This window comes from Pleurodeles waltl, chromosome 6 (genome assembly GCF_031143425.1).
Source record: "Pleurodeles waltl isolate 20211129_DDA chromosome 6, aPleWal1.hap1.20221129, whole genome shotgun sequence".
NCBI lineage: Eukaryota > Metazoa > Chordata > Amphibia > Caudata > Salamandridae > Pleurodeles > Pleurodeles waltl.
This window is the reverse complement of record NC_090445.1, coordinates 1,672,985,820-1,673,008,849: the sequence shown is the minus strand read 5'-3', so window position 1 is coordinate 1,673,008,849 and position 23,030 is coordinate 1,672,985,820. Positions and strand designations below refer to the sequence as shown.

The following is a 23,030-nucleotide window of genomic DNA, read 5'->3' as shown; positions in this document are numbered from 1 at the left end:
ATTCCATCTCAATCTACACAAAGACATCCTGAAATTCTATACAGGGTTATTGGGTTGTTGACGAGCACCACAGTAGCTTATGGTGGTCGTTTACCCGTGCAAGATGACCAGATTCCAGAGGGCACTCGCCAAAATCCAGCAAGCCACCAGACAGGCTAGAAAACAGTTCTTTAAAGGGTGGTCCTCCACGTGTGAACCTCCACCCTTAGAAATTCCAGCTCAGACTGCAGGGAGGCATCCTCAATTTCCAAAGAGAGTTGGAGACATCAATATATTAACCTATAAGCACCATACGGGTCTCAGAGCAACAAAAACATATAAAATTAACAGAATTAAAACTAAAAACAATGCATCTACAGCCTTTTGGCAACTGAATTCCCGAAGGCTTCCTGATGTGTTTGTTAATCAATCTGTGCAATAAATTTGGCTTTTCATCACAGCAAAAGTATGCATGTGCAAACTGGATCCCCCTCAAGGCAGCGATGAATCACTCTAAGGTGGCTGCCACGAGGAAGGGGTCCATTTCAGGTGATGACGTAGCCTATAGCAGAGGAAGTCTTTCTTTTAAAAGGGCCCTTTGTTCCTCGGAACCTCACCTCAACCCACGACGCTCGGCAGCTGCAGATGAAAGAGTCTTACATCATCATTAGGAACATTGTTACACAGCTGTGGTTTGAAAATTGTTGATCTTTCCCAGCTGTGGTACACTAGGCCCTACGGGGCCAAGTGTACCAAAGAAAGCTCAGTGGGTTCATGCATCTGTTGTACAAATCTAAGTATAAGTGGCAGGTCACATCTTCTGGGCCTAACTCAGCCTTGAGATGAGTAACAGGAGCATCGTTGAGTTGGGCTGCAGTATCCTTCACAGGCCTGGGGACTGGGGGCTAGCTCTGCAAAGTAACAAGCTATTGTTATTCAGCTTGGTCACTTTGCTGCAACTGGCCAAGGAGTGGGCATAAGAGAGAGGAGACTGTGTGGGGGAGATTACACCCACCATCTGTCCCTCTGCAGAGGCCGACAGAACGCTCATCCTCCTCTGGGGCTACGCTGCCAGTGTTCAGCGTACGGTGTAGAAAAGTGCATGATTAGTGCAGAACAGTGCTGAGTGGTGCATTCATAGTGCACGAGATGAGCTGGAGTATTTACAAACATTATTTCATCCTCGCATATCAGTCTTCGCTGCTAGGGTTTGATGCTGAGTGGGGACATAGTGCCAAGGGTCGAGGTGGAGGGCAGACATGAGGATGGAAAGACATTGTCAAAACCAAGAAAATATTTCTGAAAGAGTAGCTGTGTTCTAGTGGAATGTCAGATTGTGTGCTATGTCGGTGTCAAGAAAAAATAGCAATATGAGGGTGCTTAAGGATGCCGCAGGCACCATATACATACACACACCATATACACACAGAGTGCGTAAAAATAGGCCTAGTTAAAATACCAAAACACAGAGTACTCGCTGTGATTACAGCATCACAAAGAGAAGGAATGCCATGTCTTTTTACTATCTAAGCCAATGGACGTCATTTAGGGGGTCGCAGCTGCGACCCCCAGCTTTCCCCTTGCGACCCCTGGCACTGTCTCTGCGACCCCTGGTGGCAAAATCACGGCGAGTAACACAGGACAGCTCCTCCTTATGGGTGTTGCTTGGGCTTCCATTTCCTTGCTTTCAATCAGTTTTTTTAATTACACTAATGATGAACAACATATTATCCACTGATAGTGTATTACAAAATTAAGTACAGTTAGCAGCAATATGACCCTCCTTTGTAGCTAAAAAACCTGTTTAAATGTATGTTGTGCACACGCTTGCGGGTGAGACTGTGCTTATGTAAAAGAATGTGTGTATGAGTAAATGTGTGTTTGTGTAAGCATGTGTGTGAGTGAAAGTAACGATGAAATGGCGCGTGATGTCACTTCCGCTACACCTGGCAATTTGGTGAATTGATGTCCATATCTAAGCCTGGTGGCCTCTATTTTGGCTTTCTCCTTGCTGACGCTGATATACAGCCAATCAGTGTTAGGCATTATCCTTTCATCACCACCTCGATTGGCTTTTCCGTCATACCCTTTACTTGTCTGTGTGATCCCATCCCCAGACACAGGCCACTCACCTGTCACATTTAATAAAAAAAAATGCCTTTCAACATATCCAATTTTTTAAACTGAGCTCCACGACTTCCTGTTCCTATAAGAACCCGGGGGACTCGACAGCAATTCTGCACATGCCACACAATACCAACCCAATGTAAAATCTGACCTCATCCTAGGAACGGAGGGACCCTGAGGCAGGGGCCGCTCCAGGCTTGGCAAAGCGACGGGTGCAGGGCCCAAAAAAACTTTACAAATAAAAAAAAAAAAAAATACTTACCTGACTTGCTGCCTCCACCAGTCCTCACTCACAGCAGGCACAGGCTCCCAGCCTGCCCGGCGGCAAACCCTAACGCTGCTCTCATGCTACTGGCAGCATGAAAGCAACGTTAGGATTGGCTGGAGCACCCTAGCTTGGCGCTCCGAGGCAGACTGGGAGCCTCTGCCTGCTGTCTCGCAACACAGAGCCGGGTTGGAGAGAGCACAATGTTCATGTCTGTTTGGCCGGCCAAACACACATGCGCACTAACAGGAGTGCACACCATTCCCCCCGTGCTCGTCATCCCTATGGCCCCTCCCCTTGAAAAATAAAAACAATAATAAACATTGTTTATTATTGTTTTTATTTCTCAATTTGCAGCTGCTGCTGCTGGCAGTGGGGCGATGCTCCTCCGCCATAGCAGATGAGCCGTGGCTTCCTCAAGGATTGGGACGAGGAAGTCCTGTGTTTGAAGTAATGAAGGTTTCCCATAAGTAATCAGGCCGTACTTCAGGGACACCACCTCTGGTTGCTTTAAATGGGCTATTCCAAGTAAATGAATTACTCAGAAGTGTGCATCTGTGTACATTTAGCCCTCATTTACTCCTACTGAAAACCTTTTTGTGAACACATTTCAACTGCCTGATAATCACAGGGCTTAGCATCATCTCGCCATGACCACAAAGGACTTTTGCATTCAAATTAACCCAACCGATTGGCACCAGCATGGTAGGAGCAGCGCATCACGCTTTACTGGACAAAGCAGACCAAAGTGTAATCCTCATTGCAGCAGGAAGCGCAATTATGTTAATGTCACATTTCCATATTTTGCTGATGCCCAATAAGAGCGGGTCTAATTCTCCGTGCAGCGTGGCTCGAGCTTCGGCGACCAATGCACAGCACTAGACCAAGCAAATTGTCCATACACAGAGTATCTGTGCATGTAGGGACCTAGCCAAAATAACACAAGCATTGGCAAAGCCAAAAGGTCTGCTATTGGGTGACTGCATTTGACTTTCTCAATGCTTGTGTATCAATGGGTCCTGCAAAACCTTATTATTGGAGGAGCTGCCAGGCTCTCGCCGGTGTAACAAATAAATACTGGCTAAAAGTATTGGAATCCTATGGTCTCAAAAAGCTTGCACTACCATAGTAATCCCTGATTCTGAAGGAAGCAGCATTGTGAACGCATGTGCTTCTTGGGAAAGAGCAGAATGCCGTCACTCGCAGGCAAATTTGTCAATAGCTGAAGCTGGCTGCCCATTCTGTAGTAGGAGGAAGCTATATAGATAGATAGATAGATAGATAGATAGATAGATAGATAGATAGATAGATAGATAGATAGATGTAAAATCAATGAATGTGACAAGGATTTGTGCACCATTTTACTAGGCTCAGAGTCAGCCATTGTGATCAACATTCTATGTAGAATGGCAATTCAGACCAAACAACCTTACTGGTGCCTTGGTTAAAATAAAAGATTTAAAGCGCTACAAAGTGGCTATACATTTTCTAGGTGGTGCAATGAAAATAAAAAAAAGAAGCAAAGTGAAGAAATAAACTCTCCCAATTTAGTTCCATGGGAAAGGGACACATGCTTCCTGCAAGGATACACAGAGTGGAAGGGTACAGATATCCCTGGCAAGAGAGCATCACTTTCAGAAGGTACAGAGATGGCTGCAAGCGCAGTCAAGTTATGTTGTCATTGTGGGCGCCATCACCCTAGGCCCCGAGTATTTAGAATACAACAAGGAGGACCGGATGCAGACCAGGTGTTTAGGATAACTGGTTATGCAAATGAGTGCCCTGCTTACTCGCTGCATTTCAGCATGTATTCATGAAATATCTTCAAGCTCTAGCACCTACACTGGACACCAATGCCCTACAAGGGCAGTCTAAGGCATGTCCCGAAAACTCTTGCATCTGGAAGATTTTGCTGGGTCTCAGAATTTTGTTCCAATCCAGCAGGTGCCCCTTTGGATGGAGGAGAGGTGGGAGGGAGACCACAGTCCAGGGACTCTGAGTTTCAAAGACCAGCTATCAGAGAGTTTTAGTTTCTACATATTGCTAGTGACATAGTTGATTGATTCATTCTGTGATCCTTTTTGCTGAATTATTGTTGCACCCTGATACAGATTTTGACATGTGAATGTTCTGGTGGTAATACACATGGATTTAATATTAGCACTGAATTCATATATTAATTGGAAAGGATATAATTTCCAACGACTCATGCAGGCCAGGAGCCACGTCACAGCGTTTTACGCCACTTGGAGGACTCGGCGATTAGTATATCAGGTGGCGTGCACATAAAGTCCATGTCGCGACAGGAGGCGCGCTTGCACGACTATCACAAGATGCTTGGAGGCACCACTAGCCTTGGTTTCTCAAGAGCACCTACGACAGACGCCAGTGAGATCTTTGAGGTGTTTGTATTTTTTAATGTCTTTTTATGCGCCACTTATACCAGACACAACTAGTTTCTAGGCACAAGAATGCGAGATTAAGAGGCACAAGAACAGAGAGGGTGTAACATCAGGTTGAGAGAGACCATCAAAGTGAAATGGGGGAAGAAGACCGAAGTTTACAGGTGACTATTGGCAAGATAAACACGGAGTAGGACATGTAACTTCCAATGAATAAATCATTGTAAAGAAAATAAGGAGGTAACAGCTTTCTCCTCCGGTGTTAATGCTTCAGTACCTTTTCTACGTTGGGTTAATGATCTTGAGGGATGTGGTAACACGTGTGATGTCCATGGGTTCAAAGTCAAGGATGGCCATGCTGTGCAACACGCCGCTGCCTTGAAGTACCAGCTCCGCACGGGTGCATCAGGCCGCTGAATGGCCCAGCACGTTAGTGCATGGAGATTGGTGTGATGGTCACTGATGCTTATGCCTAGAGCCCATCTCTGCCTCTGTGGGGCCCTGAGTCCTGGTCTCTGGTAGTTAGAGTAAGGCATGCAGTCACCGGACATGGGTGCATCAGGCCACTGAATGGTCCAGCATGTTAGGTGAATGGTCCAGCACGTTAGTGCATGGAGATTACTGTGATGGTCACTGATGCTTGTGTCTAGAGCCCATCTCTGCCTCTGTGGGGCCTGGACTCCTGGTCTTTGGTAGTTAGAGTAAGGCATGCAGTCACAGGACATGGGGGCATCAGGCCACTGAATGGTCCAGCACGTTAGTGCATGGAGATTGGTGTGATGGTCACTGATGCTTATGCCTAGTGCCCATCTCTGCCTCTAGACTCCTGGTCTCTGGCAGTAAGAGTAAGGCATGCAGTCACAGGACATGGGGGCATCAGGCCACTGGATGGTCCAGCATGTTAGGTGAATGGTCCAGCATATTAGTGCATGGAGATTACTGTGATGGTCACGGATGCTTATGCCTAGAGCCCATCTCTGCCTCTGTGGGGCCCCGAGTCCTGGTCTCTGGTAGTTAGAGTAAGGCATGCAGTCACCGGACATGGGGGCATCAGGCCACTGGATGGTCCAGCATGTTAGGTGAATGGTCCAGCATGTTAGTGCATGGAGATTACTGTGATGGTCACGGATGCTTATGCCTAGAGCCCATCTCTGCCTCTGTGGGGCCTGGACTCCTGGTCTCTGGCAGTAAGAGTAAGGCATGCAGTCACCGGACATGGGGGCATCAGGCCGCTGAATGGCCCAGCACGTTAGTGCATGGAGATTGGTGTGATGGTCACTGATGCTTATACCTAGAGCCCATCTCTGCCTCTGTGGGGCCCCGAGTCCTGGTCTCTGGCAGTAAGAGTAAGGCATGCAGTCACCGGACATGGGGGCATCAGGCCACTGAATGGCCCAGCATGTTAGGTGAATGGTCCAGCATGTTAGTGCATGGAGATTACTGTGATGGTCACTGATGCTTATGCCTAGAGCCCATCTCTGCCTCTGGTAGTTAGAGTAAGGCATGCAGTCACCGGACATGGGGGCATCATGTCCTGAATGGCCCAGCACGTTAGTGCATGGAGATTGGTGTGATGGTCACGGATGCTTATGCTTAGAGCCCATCTCTGCCTCTGTGGGGCCTGGACTCCTGGTCTCTGGTAGTTAGAGTAAGGCATGCAGGCACCGGACCTGGGTGCATCAGGCCACTGAATGGCCCAGCATGTTAGTGCATGGAGATTAGTGTGATGGTCACTGATGCTTATGCCTAGAGCCCATCTCTGCCTCTGGTAGTTAGAGTAAGGCATGCAGTCACCGGACATGGGGGCATCAGGCCGCTGAATGGTCCAGCATGTTAGTGCATGGAGATTAGTGTGATGGTCACTGATGCTTATGCCTAGAGCCCATCTCTGCCTCTAGACTCCTGGTCTCTGGCAGTAAGAGTAAGGCATGCAGTCACCGGACATGGGGGCATCAGGCCACTGGATGGTCCAGCATGTTAGGTGAATGGTCCAGCATGTTAGTGCATGGAGATTACTGTGATGGTCACGGATGCTTATGCCTAGAGCCCATCTCTGCCTCTGTGGGGCCTGGACTCCTGGCCTCTGGTAGTTAGAGTAAGGCATGCAGTCACCGGACCTGGGGGCATCATGTCCTGGATGGGCGATAGGTCACTGGGACGTGAGCAGCAATAGAGGTTGGGGTCCTTGAACGGCTCCATCAATGAACCTCGGAAGGCACCATCCCTTTGGTGCTTCAGCTCAGTTCTACTGCTGACTCTGCTCCAATCCAACATGCACAACCATCCCACCTGGAATCAAACAGAAACCAGCCACTCCCACGGCCGGGAGGTCCTCGCTCCTTTCTGGGCGCAGCTTTGGACAGTTCAGGATAATTCTTCCCAGTGCTACAATGCTACAACTTCTGCTTTCTGCTTTTACCATGTCTCTTCCATAAGCCACGGATCACCATACTGGAGTATATGAGTGAGAAGGCATCAGAACCAATAGCGCTTTGAGGCCATCCTGATGCCAATACAGCGCTATACAAATCACTGTTATGAAAACATAAGATAACTTTCAAAGGTACCATCTAAGAGCTAGTTACTGAGCTGCCTCTGAAATGCATACATTCAGCTGGTATTTTTTATTAAAGCTGTTCTGCTAGACACACAAAGTTTGAGTTAAGGCTTCAGGACATCTTATGAAGATAACATGACAAGACTTGATTACATCAGAAAACTCTTAAAGGTGGTCCCATTGTAACCCAAGAACCCCTCTTCACAGGCCCTGGTACCCTCTGCACCTTGGTTGGTTATATTTCCAAGCTTACAGCTGACATGATGGCATACACAGCTACTGCATGTCACAGAAGCAGAGACATGGCTGGGCAGTCACATAGCATCTACAAAGGTCTTTAAACTGTTCCTTTCTGCTGAGCATTAGAGTGTCCCGAATCAGACCAAGAAACACTGTAAATTAACAAACACTTCACCGTGTACACGGGTATCTGCACTGTCAGAAGGAGGAGGGTGCCACTAATTGGAAAAAGTGGTAGTTTAAATCCGGCCTGCTTCTCCTCTGCATCAGTGAACACTGACTGATCTTGGGCCAGGAGCCGCGGGTGTGCGCGCTGTGGAATCAGAGCTCTTTGTTACTGTGCTGTAATAACTACAGGCTTGCATCATCTCCAATAATAACTAACACAAGCTCGGTTTGAACTAGAGGACAGTGCAGATGCTATTAATTCCCAGCCTGCCCACAAAGGATGCGCTTCCGGTTCTGTGCGCAGCTGGACAAGCCTGGAGGGAGCCGCCGAGGGCGCGGTGCCATGTGCCCCCTCCCAGCACACCAACAGGATGAAACCGAGGGTGAGGCTTGCACACTCTGCTCACAAAAGGTCAGTGAGTGTTCCAGGCACACTCCCAGGGATGCCGGGGTAACTGTGCCCTGTCCTGGCCCCCGTAAGGCTGGTCTGAGCTCCCAGACATTGTGGATGAGGCCGCAAGGCAGTGTCATCTTAAGGATGTTGGGGACGTAGGGCAATCTTTTTTGGGGGTGGCCCTGTCAAGAACAACTTTGAATGTTATTACCAATTTTATTTTAATTGAAGCCACGTGATGCCAAAAAAGATTGAACTATGCGTTAAAGGCAGCGATTGGGAAATATACAGAAGTACAAAAGATCAGCACACTCACGGGAGCTGAGAGCTCAGGGCACACTCACGGGAGCTGAGAGGTCAGAGCACACTCACGGGAGCTCAGGGCACACTCACGGGAGCTGAGAGGTCATAGCACATTCACGGGAGCTGAGAGCTCAGGGCACACTCAGAGGAGCTGAGAGCTCAGGGCACACTCACGGAAGCAGAGAGCTCAGGACACACTCAAGGGAGCTGAGAGCTCAGGGCACACTCACGGGAGCTCAGGGCACACTCACGTGAGCTGAGAGGTCATAGCACACTCACAGGAGCTGAGCGGTCACAGCACACTCACGGGAGCTGAGCGGTCACAGCACACTCACAGGAGCTGAGAGGTCAGAGCACACTCACGGGAGCTCAGGGCACACTCACGGGAGCTGAGAGGTCCTAGCACACTCACAGGAGCTGAGCGGTCACAGCACACTCACGGGAGCTGAGAGCTCAGGGCACACTCACGGAAGCTCAGAGCTCAGAGCACACTCACGGGAGCTGAGAGCTCAGAGCGCACTCACGGGAGCTGAGAGCTCAGAGCACACTCACGGGAGCTCAGAGCACACTCACAAGAGCTGAGAGCTCAGGGCACAATCACGGGAGCTGAGCTGTCACAGCACACTCACGGGAGCTGAAAGGTCAGAGCACACTCACGGGAGTTGAAAGGTCAGAGCACACTCACGGGAGCTGAGAGCTCAGAGCACACTCACGGGAGTTGAGAGCTCAGAGCACACTCACGGGAGCTGAGAGCTCAGAGCACACTCACGGGAGCTGAGAGCTCAGAGCACACTCACGGGAGCTCAGAGCACACTCACAAGAGCTGAGAGCTCAGGGCACAATCACGGGAGCTGAGCGGTCACAGCACACTCACGGGAGCTGAGAGCTCAGAGCACACTCACGGGAGCTCAAGGCACACTCACGGGAGCTGGGAGCTTAGAGCACACTCACGGGAGCTCAGGGCACACTCACGGGAGCTGAGAGGTCATAGCACACTCACAGGAGCTGAGCGGCCACAGCACACTCACGGGAGCTGAGAGCTCAGGGCACACTCACGGGAGCTGAGAGCTCAGGGCACACTCACGGGAGCTGAGAGCTCAGGGCACACTCACGGGAGCTCAGGGCAGACTCACGGGAGCTGAGAGCTCAGGGCACACTCACGGGAGCTGAGAGCGCAGGGCACACTCACGGGAGCTGAGAGCTCAGGGCACACTCACGGGAGCTGAGAGCTCAGGGCACACTCACGGGAGCTGAGAGCTCAGGGCACACTCACGGGAGCTGAGAGCTCAGGGCACACTCACGGGAGCTCAGGGCAGACTCACGGGAGCTGAGAGCTCAGGGCACACTCACGGGAGCTGAAAGCTCAGGGCACACTCACGGGAGCTGAGGGCACACTCACGGGAGCTGAGAGCGCAGGGCACACTCACATGCTCCAGTGTGCCAAGATCCAAGCCCCGTGTGCGCCCACGCCTCCCTGACCCTCAACCCTCATGGGGCCCTCTAGGAAATCTAGGTTCTCTTAAGTAAACAAGGAATGCGGTCCAGCTCGTTTTCTCTTCTGCCATACGGAGACATCTACACTGTTAGCGGCCACCCTTGATTAACTGCAATTCATTAAACAACGTTTGTGTTTTTATTTCCAGATCGCAAGATCCAGTGCACCCTGGTGCATGAAACAGGACAAGTCACAAACATTCCCAGGAACTATGTACTAAGAACCGCTAGGACTCATTCACTGGGGCCACTGATGACATCTTAAACAAAAATCCATCTGCCGGGCTCAAAAAGTCACGCAGCAAAATGGACGGGTGGTTAGAAAGCCGCGCCTCCGTGAGATGACATCCCCCGGCCTATTTTATTAGGTGGCATGTTAGAAGAAATGAAATCATGCCATGAAATTGAGGGAACGACGGCGTGACCAAGGGAGGGCGTCAGACAAAGACACGATTTCATTTCAGATTATGTGGCAGGTCCCGGGAGGGTTTCATTTCAGGCCGGTGACAAAGGCCTCAGCTGTCTCATAAGAGACATATGCTCTAGGCAGAGGTCAGTCCTTCAATGGAAGCGATCACCTCCTCCGTCACTGCGCAGGCGCAGCTCCCCGGGACACGGCGCGCCTCCTTCCACCGACCGCCCATCCACATGGCCTACTTTCTGACAGTTGTTCCAGATATTTAAGCCACAGCTCGGGCGCGGACTGGATCCTGAGCTGGGGGAAATCATGTTCGCAGAGCCTGGGCCTGCCAACATCTGTCAACATCACTTCCGCAGCCGTCAAGCGGGATTCACTCATAGGCCTGCAGATAATTAAGGCGATGCACCCATGCCAGGGGAATGTAGTCGAGTGAAAAGTCCCTCTGTGAATCACACCAAAGGTGCAGCTTATTTTTTTACACAATCCTTGTGCATTTCTGACCCCTTGGTCGCATGTTCTGTCTTGAGTTCTAATTCCCGCCAGTGCTTAATTTGTAAATACAGAGGTGCCGGTGCCCAAAGCCCTCATCTTAAACACGCGGCTGCTGCAAGTAAATGTGCGAACATGGAATACTGAGGCAGGTAATCCAAAAGCCATCTCGGACCTCGTCAAATCCATTTAAAGCCACTCCCTGCCCCTTCAGCTCACTCTTGCAGCTTTCTGTTTTCTCCCTTTGTGACGCTTTTTCGCTTTCCTCTTCCTCCGTCTTTCCCAAATGTGTCTTTTGCTCACAGCAAATGCTTGAGGCCGAAGAATAAGCCCCGGCCCTCAAAAATAAGTGCCGGGGCTCAGCACCGGCAACAACAAGCACAAGTTAAGCTCTGATTCCCGCCTGCTGGGTTTGTCTGTTGTGTTTTGCTAATCACCCAGGGGATTTGTTTTCATGCAACATTATTTCTATGACTACCACTGCCTTTTTTAATTACAAATGTATTAATGTCTTTCAGTTAAAAATTACTTCAAAATGTCACTTAAAAGCAAACATCTATGGTCTCTGAATAGAAAATAGACCCAGGCACACAAGGGTAAAAGTTTCATTAAAAACGTTGGCTGCAATATTGAACACTGCAGATGCCAGTGGTGTGCAATTCCTACAGTCCAGGAAAAGTCAAGCCACCTCAGGAACAAAATGTAAGGGGGAGAGAAAGAATATATATCATATACCGTTTAGGTGATTTTATTGCACACAATGCAGTGGTATAAAAACATATTTCACAGTGAACTGCTCTAATCGATGCACATTGTTGGCTGCACTTTGTAGAGTATCGTTTTTTCAAACTAAAAACCATGAAAATAAAAACGAAATCCAAAAAGTAAATGATGGACAGTGGGTCATATGACCCTATGTTGACATCTCGGGAACTTATTGACGTTTACAAACCGCTTGGCCTTCAGACTCGAGGTTATAACGTCAGAGGAACCTCTGAATGAAATGTTGGGCCATCTGAGTTCGAAACCCAGACAAGTAAAATTAACATTCATTCTTCTGATGTCGATAATGAGCTAGTACTGGTAACACTGAAATATCAGGAGACAACAGAGTAATGCCTTTGCTAAAGCATGATGTCATTAGCCAATAAGGTTATGATTTGAGAGTGGCAGCAAAACGACTGTGCGGCTCATACCAGCTTCAACTCCTAATTATGTAGCAAGCAAAAAAGGATGTGCTTTTAAAAACAAAAGGCATACTTTGCAAGAAAGAAGTAAATGTAAAAAAACAACAAGGGATTTGAAAATAGCAATAAATAAGAGACAGCAAAAAATAGAAATTGGTCAATTTAATTTACTAAATAGGCCAATCTAGCTGTGTTTCTAGCCTAGTCACACCGACAGCGTGGATTGGAAACCACTGTAAACGCGTGTGCGCGTGTTGGAAATCCTTACACGGGGCAGAACAGTGGAGCGTATTTCATAAACCCCATCAGTGCAGAGTACAAGGTGTGTGTGATATGTCTCAGTATCCCCAAAGACCGCGCAGATGCAGACGGTCCGAGTGGGAAAGAGTGTTTGCACGAGATAAGGGGCATCCCTAGGTCACAGGGGTCACATCCCTGGATGTCTGCCTGTAGGTAGAGAGTTGTACCTTTCCTGGCCAGACCCAGATTGTGCATGACAAAAGTGAAAGGAATTGGAAGGACACGTGAACTGGACCTGTGTGGCACACAGTGGTGACCTTGACACCCGGGGGCTGCAGGGAACGCGCGAGCTTCCCTCGTCCACACCATCTCTTTGTATCCCCGGGCGGTGGGCACGGGTGGGCAGGCCCCCTGTTTACTCACCATGCCTGGTTCCTTCTGCCAGTCGCCCTCCCAGGCCGCAGACAGAGGCGCCTTGTGCGGCCGGCGGCGCGGAGGCCTCTCCACTGGCCCCTTCCTTCTCCTGCTTGTAAGGCGAGGGCCCGGACCCGGGAGATGGCTGCTGGCCGGCAGCCCTGGTCCCTTCTGGCCTCCGTGCACGGCACTCCAGCGCGCAACAATCCCAGCGCTTTAAACAAAGCCCGTACGCGGCCTCTTTTAAAGGTACAGAGCGCACTTACCAGGCCGGGCCTTCGGGCGCCATCTGCCGCGCCTCCACTTCCAGCCCCCCGAGCCCCCACCCCGGCCACCCCCGTCTGCTGCATTATGTATTCATGTTGCGACGAATTAAGCTCCCCTCAGTTACGTTCCGTAGGCTTTATATAGCGCCTACCTGACACCCCCAACTATCGCCATTATTGCGATATGAGGGTCCTTGGCACCCTTCCCATGCTGCCCGGGTAGCTTTAACCAAAATCCACACAATATACAAAGAGTTTATATTTCAAATCAGCATCTGGACTACGACATAGGATGCATGTCACGACATTTGCGTTGTATAGCTCACATCTTTCAATAGTTGGGCTTCTGGGTACCGTGTGCTCTGATTGAACAGTGTCACACGATTCTGGGCTGCCTGTGTGCTGTCACACACGTCAGAGCTGTCCCGATTCCGTGTTGTAATCACTGTCGCACGGTTGTGTCTGTCTCGACTGTGTGTTGTCACACAACCTATCTGCTAACTACAGGCAGCCGAGGCTAACACCAACCCGACATGCAACACAGGCGAGCACCAACCAGACACACAACACAGGCGAACACCAACCCGACACGCAACACAGCCGAGCACCAACCAGACACACAACACAGGCGAACACCAACCCGACACGCAACACAGCCGAGCACCAACCAGACACACAACACAGGTGAACACCAACCCGACACGCAACACAGGCGAACACTAACCAGACACACAATACAGGCGAACACCAACCAGAAACACAACACAGGCGAACACTACGCAGACACAAACCACAGGCTAACACCAACCAGAAACACAACACCACAGGCTAACACCAACCAGACACACAACACATGCGAACACTAACCAGACACACAACATGGGCTAACACCAACTAGACACACCACACAGTCGAACACTAACCAGAGACACAATACAGGCTAACACCAACCAAAGACACAACACAGGTGAACACTAACCCGAGACACAACGCAGGCTAACACCAACCAGACACACAACACAGGTGCATACTAACCAGACACAACAACACAGGCTAACTCCAACCAGACACACAACACAGGCGAACATTGACCAGAGACACAACACAGGCTAACACCAACCAGACACACAACACAGGCGAACACCAACCAGACACACAACATAGGCGAATACTAACCAGACACACAGATTAACACTAACCAAAGACAGCCCAGGCTACGACACATACAAATTCACGGCTCTGAACTGTCTCTGTTGTGTGTTGTCACTCGAATCTGGTCTATCTCGATTTTGTGCCGTACCACGACTCTGGTCTGTCTCGACTGTATATTGTCACACGGCTGTGGTCTGTCTCGAGTGTGTGTTGTCAGACGATCCTGGTCTGTCTCAGGTGTGTGTTTTCACACGGTTCTGGTCTGTCTCGGTTGTGTGTTGTCACACTGCCCTGGTCGGTGTCAGTTGTGTGCTGTCACACGGCCGAGGTCTAGATCGAGTGTGTTGTCACACGGCCCTGGTCTGTGTGCTTTGGTCTGTCTCGATTGTATGTTGTCACACGATCCTGGTCTGTCTCGAGTGTGTGTTGTCACACGATCCTGGTCTGTCTCGAGTGTGTGTTGTCACACTGTTCTGGTCGATGTCAGTTGTGTGCTGTCACACGACCGAGGTCTATCTCGACTGTGTGTTGTCAAATGGCCGTGGTCTGTCTCGAGTGTGTGTTGTCACACGGCCCTGCTCTGTCACGGGTGGGTGTGTTGTCACACGGCCCTGCTCTGTCTTGGGTGTTGTCACATGTCCCTGCTCTGTCTCGGGTGTGTGTTGTCATACGGCCCTGCTCTGTCTCGGGTGTATGTGTTGTCACATGTCCCTGCTCTGTCTCGGGTGTGCGTGTTGCCACATGTCCCTGCTCTGTCTTGGGTGTGTGTTTGTCACACGGCCCTGCTCAGTCTCGGGTGTGTGTGTTGTCACACGCCCTGCTCTGTCTCGGGTGTGTGTGTTGTCACACGGCCCTGCTCTGTCTCGGGTGGGTGTGTTGTCACACGGCCCTGCTCTGTCTTGGGTGTTGTCACATATCCCTGCTCTGTCTCGGGTGTGTGTTTTCACACGGTCCGGCTCTATCTCGGGTGTGTGTATTGTCACATGACACTGCTCTGTCTCGGGTGTGTGTGTTGTCACATGTCCCTGCTCTGTCTCGGGTGTGTGTGTTGTCACATGTCCCTGCTCTATCTCGGGTGTTGTCACACGGCCCTGCTCTGTCTCGGGTGTGTGTGTTGTCACACGGCCCTGCTCTGTCTAGGGTGTGTGTTGTCACACGCCCTGCTCTGTCTCGGGTGTGTGTTGTCACACGGCCCAGCTCTGTCTCAACAGTGGGTGGGAGTGCAATGAGTGTGGCGTGTACATACCCGAGTGGCGGATTTCGTGTGTGGATTTCAGCTCAGAGTTTTACTCTACAATCTTTGACATCAGCAGTTAACAAACATAACTCAGGATTAATCATTCCGCCTAACTTCGTGAAACCCATGTGCGGCACGCGGTGGGCTAAACAGCGGCCAGCTAACAGCCTTACTAAGGAGGGTCACGGTAATTATGCGGCAGGAGAGTGCCAATTTATGGGGCAGAGATGAGTAAATCACACGACAAGAAAAGGCAAAGCATGCGGCATAATGAGGCACACTTTGTAAATAGTATGACTTCATCATTTTTATATTTAGTAATACTCTCTGGGCATTGGTTACACATAATTACTACCCGTTTAACATCCAAAAGAAGCAATACGCAACAGAAAGGGGACTAGTCCAGCGTTGCAAGGGCCTTCCACTGCGCAACACCGCACGTTGTTGCATTTTCGGTAACGTTTGAATGTTTTGAGCTGGAAACAACATTGTTTTTGATAAAATCTGCAGATTATGTAGCAGATGGTGGATTATGTGGAACATGCGGCAAATCTATAATTATGCGAAGAATGCCAGGGCCGCACAATCGCATAATTCCAGTGGTCCCGCCCATGGTGCACGTCAGCACGATAGCTCAGTGCGTTAATGCACCACCTGCACAGCAGAACTGGAGTGGGGCAGAAACAGAGTGTCTGCTTGTAAAGTCCCCTTCCACACACACCTGAAAGTACGGTTGTTGGAGAGAGCTGGTTGCCCTCGGGTGATGCCGGCCAGGGGCAGGAAGGGGTAGGGGGCAGAAATGCACAATGAACTGATGTCTGGAGTGCACCACACCCCGCACACCCAGTGCACGTGCGGCTCCTCGCCGCCCTGACACGGTGTACACTAAACTGCGGCCTTCGGGACGCATGCGCGCGACGGTACAGGATGCGACTCACCTCAGGATGCAGCACGGGCTAACAAAAACACCTGACAGCACAGACTGCAACTCACTACAGAATGCAGCATGAGCTAACAAACACCTGACAGCACAGAATGCAACTCACTACAGGATGCAGCACGGGCTAACAAACACCCAACAGCACAGGCTGCAACACAGATTAACAACGAAGAACAAAATTCAAAAATTGCAGCACAGGCCAGCACAAACACTGACAGCACAGGCTGCAACTCACTACAAGACGCAGCACGGACTAACATAAACACCTGACAGCACAGACTGAAACTCACTACAGGATGCAGCACGGGCTAACACAAACACCCGACAGCACAGACTGCAACTCACTACAGGATGCAGTACGGGCTAACACAAACACCTAACAGCACAGGCTGCAACACAGATTAACTACGAAGCACAAAATGCAAAAATTGCAGCACGGGCTAACATAAACACCTGACAGCACAGACTGCAACTCACTACAGGATGCCGCACGGGCTAACACAAACACTTGACAGCACAGACTAACACAAACACCTGACAGCACAGGCTGCAACACAGATTAACTACGAAGCAGAACATGCAAAAATTGCAGCACAGGCTAGCACAAATACCTGACTGCACAGCATGCAACACACGTTAACAACGAAGTACAAAATGCCAAAGTTGCAGCACAGACTAACACTAAATCACAGACAGCACGAAACGCAATACAAGAAAACAGTATCCATCACATAATGCATCATAGGCTGACACCAATTGCAAAGAGCACAGGCTGCAACACAGGCTAACACTATACACAGGCACAGCCCAGGTCAACACCAGGTCAACACAGGATGTTACTTTCCAAACTGTTATTTTAAATAACAAGCTCATAATCATCGATTATTTATGCCCTTGAACTATGTTTCCATATCTCTCCCTCTGAAATGCACCAGTGTACATTTTTCGGGGAACAAAAGGGAGAGAGGAGGTTGCTGGATGATAGTAGGGGTGGGCGGTGAACTCCACTCCGCTCGCGAGGTTTGCAGAGTTTTTCCCACTCCGCGTAGGGTGTGGAGTCCCCAGAAAGTCCGCGTAGTGGGGCGAAGTGGAGATTTTTCCTCGTTCGCACTCGTCAACATTGAGTTGGCGAGTGCGAGCAAGGAAAATCTTACTCAAGACGACCTCCCGGCGAGATTCCTCAAACCTATCAGTCGCGGTATGGTTGAGACCACTCGCGTTGAGAAACCTTCCGTTTGCTTTGAGGTAGCTGTCGCTCGAGTAGAAAATCAACTGGAGCGGCAGAAAAGCGCTGCCCTGTTGCGCTGCGCAGGAAGCCGTTTGCGCTGATTTTTCAATATGGGACAAACACCTGGCACTAAAAATCAGCAGAAACTGCGCGACCTAACACACTCCGCTGCTTGTGGAACTCCGCCTCGCGCAGTGAATTTTTTTTTGGGCAGTTTGTGGAGCCCCGTGTAGCGCAACTCTGTGGACTCCGCTCAGGCCTAGATGATATATGCAGCCAAAAATTGCACAGTGGCATCCCATTTTATTTAACAAACCCCAGAAGTGCATCTCTCCCTAAACTGGACACACATTTCCAAAATCTCCATAAAGTCAGATAAATTCCAAAATCCCTTATGACGAAACATCAACACACCCCCCACAAAAAAGGACCCACATGACCAATTGACCTTAAACGGTACAAACCTAACCCCTCTTCCCGTTCTTTCGCAATATAACAAGAGCATGGCTTGGCGTGAGCTTCCCACACTCATGTGTGGGGACCTGCACTTATATTTCCCCCTAAGGCTTGGAAATAAAGCAAGAAAAAAATTAAAATACAAATGGAGGAACGGAGAAGGGAGAGAAAAAACTGGAATAGTGACATAGGGTGATAACAGGGATGAAAAAATACCCGCAAGAGTAAAATATATAACCAAACTACATACATCCTGACTTGAAAACTCTTAGTAATGGGCTACAAAGAGAAGCCGATGTGGGATCATTAATCATGTGCCCCGTTTCTTCCTACCCCAAATGAGTCTGTTGGAATGACAGGCATGTGTCTTCAACTGTGTTTACTACACGTACAGATGCATTCTGGGAAACATGAATTATTTATATTAGGTAGTGATTCAAGTCTAAAATGGCTTCCTTGAAACCAATGTGTCAAGCTGGGGCTGACATAATTTAATTTTTATTCTTTTCTGCATAAGGTGGAAACCCAGAGGGATTCCTGCGCTTCCTTTTCCAGGATAATTAAATTAAATAAATAGATATCACAGAAGGGGGTGGATATTAGCCGGCTTGTGGAAGAAAGTGAGGTTGTACCTGGCCAAACTGAAGGTGGACAAGGAAATGTATCCAGGTAGAAGATATTGTAGGCTCCTGAGGGAGTGGATGAACCTTTGGGAATAACAGAATCTTGCTTTCTGCGTAGTGTTCTACACAAAGTTGCAATTGAGTAATGTTATAAACACTACGCACTCTTTTTATTTAAATGTTGCACCTTTTATTGTCCTCAGAAGGATGAAGGGCTGAATCGGCTTTGTAAGGTTTCAAATGTGTGGGCAGCAGACTGCCCAAACAACTGGGTAAAAAAAAGTACTTAATTCAGTAGCTCATCTCAGCTTCTCACCCAGCTCACTCTAGAAAGGAGGGGTTCTGAACTCCTCTGTAAGAGCAGATGTAATCCCTTCGACAAAAGAGGAAACTGGGGGGGATTAACAACAGCAGATTTGTAAATTTACTAGTGGTGTTATAACTTCATGAAATAAATATTGGTGGTTAAGTTGGCACTAGAATGCTTTCATCCAAGGAAGGTCATAGCCAACAAATTTAATGGGATATCTGACTCTGTGACTCCCGACTTTGATCAAGGATAAGAGATAAATGCTTTTGATAAGTCTTCATCAAAACCAATGATACAAGGTTAAGGGGTAAAAAAAAGTGTAAACATCTGGGGAATCAGGCCTTGGCGCATGGCTCAGAACCTGGACCACCATTTTCAATTCCATGCCAACAAGGCAGGTGAACACAAAAGGGGGATCTTGCTTATTTGCAGATAGTACTAACAGCTGTAACAGCACTGGAATTATCCTCACAGAAATCTCCCTTGCATATGACAATTTCTTCCCATTCACGTGTTTCAATGGTTTGTATGTTGATCTACTCAGTTTGTTAATCAGTGCTGTATCTCACCTATAGTCCTTCTATGTTTTCAATTATTTTAATTATTGAAGAAACAACAACTATTTATTTCTCCTAACACAGTGCACGGTGAGGATTGTTTTAACTCCACCACGCACCTTTTCGATTTGGTCATGCCGTCTGAACTGAAAGAATGAAGGTACGCTCAAACAGATACAGCAGAGGTATGTAACTGGAATAAGCCAAAAATACATATAAGTAAAAATTGTATGAGCACAAAGAAATTGTTATGTGCACAGATGATTGCTACACATTCCTTGCATCTTCTCCTTTTCTCAGATCATGTTTTTCTAATCTGGAGCAACCGACTCACAGACTACGTAAGTGCTGACATCAACCCTGTCAGCAATAAGACCATGAGTTATACCAATGCACGGATTATCAATGCATCATGGTCACAAAACATACATGGACACATGCCATTATACATTATTGCAGTAAAGATATGTTCCTGATGAAGGCCAACAGAAATGAGATGGAAGACCGAAACAACGGAAATCCTACATATTGAAAATCGGACACTCTATGTCATTTTAAGTCGTATATGCCCATGTTAAACAGTTATCATTATTTCTATAACTGTATCTAGGGCATTCCTTGTTGGTATTAGTGGACATGGATGTATGCATTAGATAATTTTTTATTGCATTTTTTTACGTTCTTATAAGGATAGTTGTTTTGGACTATATACTATAAAGGATTGCTGTTTTTGGTAAATGTGTCTTGACTTAATGAGCCAATGTCTTAAACTACATATTGTAGGATTAATGATCTGGCTTGGAAACAGCATGAACAACACAATTATAACGATTATAAGTACCTTTTTGTACATTGAGGATACATTAACATATTAAACATTCTTTGGCAAACATGTAAAGGTTTAATGTGAACATAATGGGTGAACAACATTTATAACAAATGATTTTCTCTTCCTTGGCAGAAAATGGGAAGCCAGTTTCTTCACACCTAGCTATAAAATGGCGGCATCTTCTAAAGAGTATCCCGTTGAAAATCTAAGTAGCAAGTAGGATATCATTTAAGCCAAATACACGCTGGAGTAAAATAGAAGAACGAGAGAGGGGGACACAGTTCTACTGAGTTTTGCTTATCCATGGGCCTTTGAAAATGGATGATCCTTTGTTTATAATATACAAAGCACCCACTCGTGCACTGGAATGGAATAACATGCGGGAAACAATGCACAATTTTAGAGAAATTTCTGTAGAACATTAAGAGGCATCTACAGAGGACATTTAGAGAGCTATCTCAAAGGAAGAAATTTAAGCGTAATAGCTTAGGAAAAACAGTAACATTAGCAGGGATGATCTACGATAGTACCAGACAGGAGAATATAAAGTAAGCAAACCCAAAAGAGAAGATTTGGAGCACATCAAATTAAAATATTGAGAGATAAATGTTGACAAAGATTAGTGGGTGAGTGACATTAGATCAGAAGAGTTTGAGAGTCAACCAAGGATGTACTTTAGAGAATCACATCAGTTAGAAACCATAAAAGCTGGTGTGCCTCCCCCTGCTGCATTGTTTCACTAGCCAAAAAATAAATATTGTTAATTTGCATTCCGATATCCTATCAACAACCCAAGCACAGTCTGCAGTGCGCAGAAGTGAGATGTGAAGTAAAGGTTGAAACTGTGAGTTGCTGTGGGATCCAGCTTCCATTTCAAGCAATATATTTCATTTCCAAATTGAACTCATTTAAAATTAAAACCAATGGAACAAGCAGTAATCTTGGTGTCTCATGTGAAAGAGACCGTCTGATCCCTCGCTGCATTACTGCACTCATCCAGTGAAGACGTCTCTTTGAAGCCTGCCTGATAGTATTACCATAAGCCGTGATATTCCCTAAGCATATTTACTCAATCCTCAACTCTTCAACGCCTACCTTTACCGACTCGGGATCTCATCACCACCTGTCTGATCTACAGTTTTCATCATACTCGTCTCACTCTGAAGCTTATGTCCTCACAGAAGGAGTATTTGAGGGCACCGCACATTTTCATCTTCCTGATTTGCATCCTTAGGTACGGTAAATGCATGTTTTTTCATATTTCTTAATACTGCAATTTGGAACCTTTGCAATTGGATTGTTTGGATCATCTAAGGTGCTGCGGTAGATGGAGATTAAGAGATTTACTTCAATAAGAACATTTGGTGGTACGGGGATGTTAGGAACAGAACTGAGGTCTCCTGGTTCCACACCCTATAAATTAAGGGGAAGATGTACTAAGTCAGCGGTTCCCAACCTCTTGACTTCCGTGGACCCCCATTGGAACCCGGGGACCCCCAGTGAATCATTTTTGGAATCTGGGGAGCCCCCACTAATTTGTTAGTGAAAGCCCTGGACCCCCCTGAGGAGGCTTCGCGAACCCCCAGGGGTCCCCAGATCACAGGTTGGGAACCACTCTACAAAGTGAGTTAGACATCACAAACCCTGAAAACAGCTAAATTAAAGCATTCACGACCGCTAAATTACTTTTTATGTTCCACTTCAATTCTACTATTCATTAAAAAAAATCTGAATCCCAAAATGGGATTAGAAATCCACACAGAATTGCATTTTAGAAGGGGCGTGTTTCGGGAATTCCTTCCAAATTGCAAGTCGGCAAGGTATGTAACTAGTTTGAGTGTGTAACTGGTTTGCAGCGGAAGGAGCACGATTTGTGTCCCTTCCCTTTGGGAGTGAGGGTGGCATCTTTGGGGAGAGTAGGCGGTGGTCACTGAAACTCACACTGAAGTTTTTAAAATATAAAAAAAGCAGTTCCAATTCCTCAAAGAAAATTAGTTCCTTTCAGAAAAAATGTTTTTAATTTTGAAATGTTATGACAGTTTGAAACAACAGTTATGGCGGCTGCTGTCCCTTGCAGGACATCATCCGTGTGACTGCAGCCAATCATGAGGGGAGGGGGCTGCAAGTTGCCACCTGGCTCATGAATATTAATTAGGTAGATCTCTCTGTGGTCCCCTGTAATTCCTTATTTTGAATAGTGACCTATTAAGACACAGATTGGTTTACAAAATAAAACACTGGTCACAAAAGGTCAATGTGAATTTTGCAGCACCTTTTTGTGAGTGATGTGTTAGTACACCTGGCAATAAATCAAATCCGTGGTCATCTGTGATGGGAGCGAGGCATGAGAAAGACATCCCAGACTAGAGTGTAGCATCAGGTGCTAATAATAAGAACAATGCAAGAAGGTTAGCATGCTGTTAAAAAAGAAAAAGGTTTTGAAAAGACAGGCACAAGAAAAAGCTTTTTAACCATCCAGCGAGTTTTTTCATTGCTAGCATTCTAATCCCAACAGTCAATTTGTCGGCAGTACCACTACAGAAAGGACATAACCACAGGCACACCAGATTTGGCTATGCCCCAGAAGGAGCTTAGCCCGAACTGCCATGGCTCAAACTTTTCGCGAGGCAACAAAAGTTACTACAGATGCATTTTAGATGCACCGATTGTCGTCCTTATGGTTTAGCGTAGACATCATGGCAAAGCTTGACGTCACTATTGCTCGTTTCCTGCTAGACATTTTTTTTAAACG

General features: G+C 47.7%; 1 protein-coding gene across 15 annotated transcripts in view; it reads right to left on the bottom strand.

Annotated features, from left to right (window-relative positions):
• Window positions 1–23,030, bottom strand: part of DAB2IP (DAB2 interacting protein) — a 1,276,993-nt gene that overhangs the window by 313,602 nt on the left and 940,361 nt on the right. The window contains exon 1 of one of the 15 annotated variants that reach the window (XM_069241678.1): window positions 12,690–12,884. The exons of 13 other annotated variants lie outside the window; for them this stretch is intronic. The gene's annotated coding sequence lies outside the window, so the exon portion shown is untranslated. Of the gene's footprint in view, window positions 1–12,689; window positions 12,885–23,030 lie in introns of those variants that run through there. One more of the 15 variants, XM_069241680.1, reaches the window with a different exon arrangement.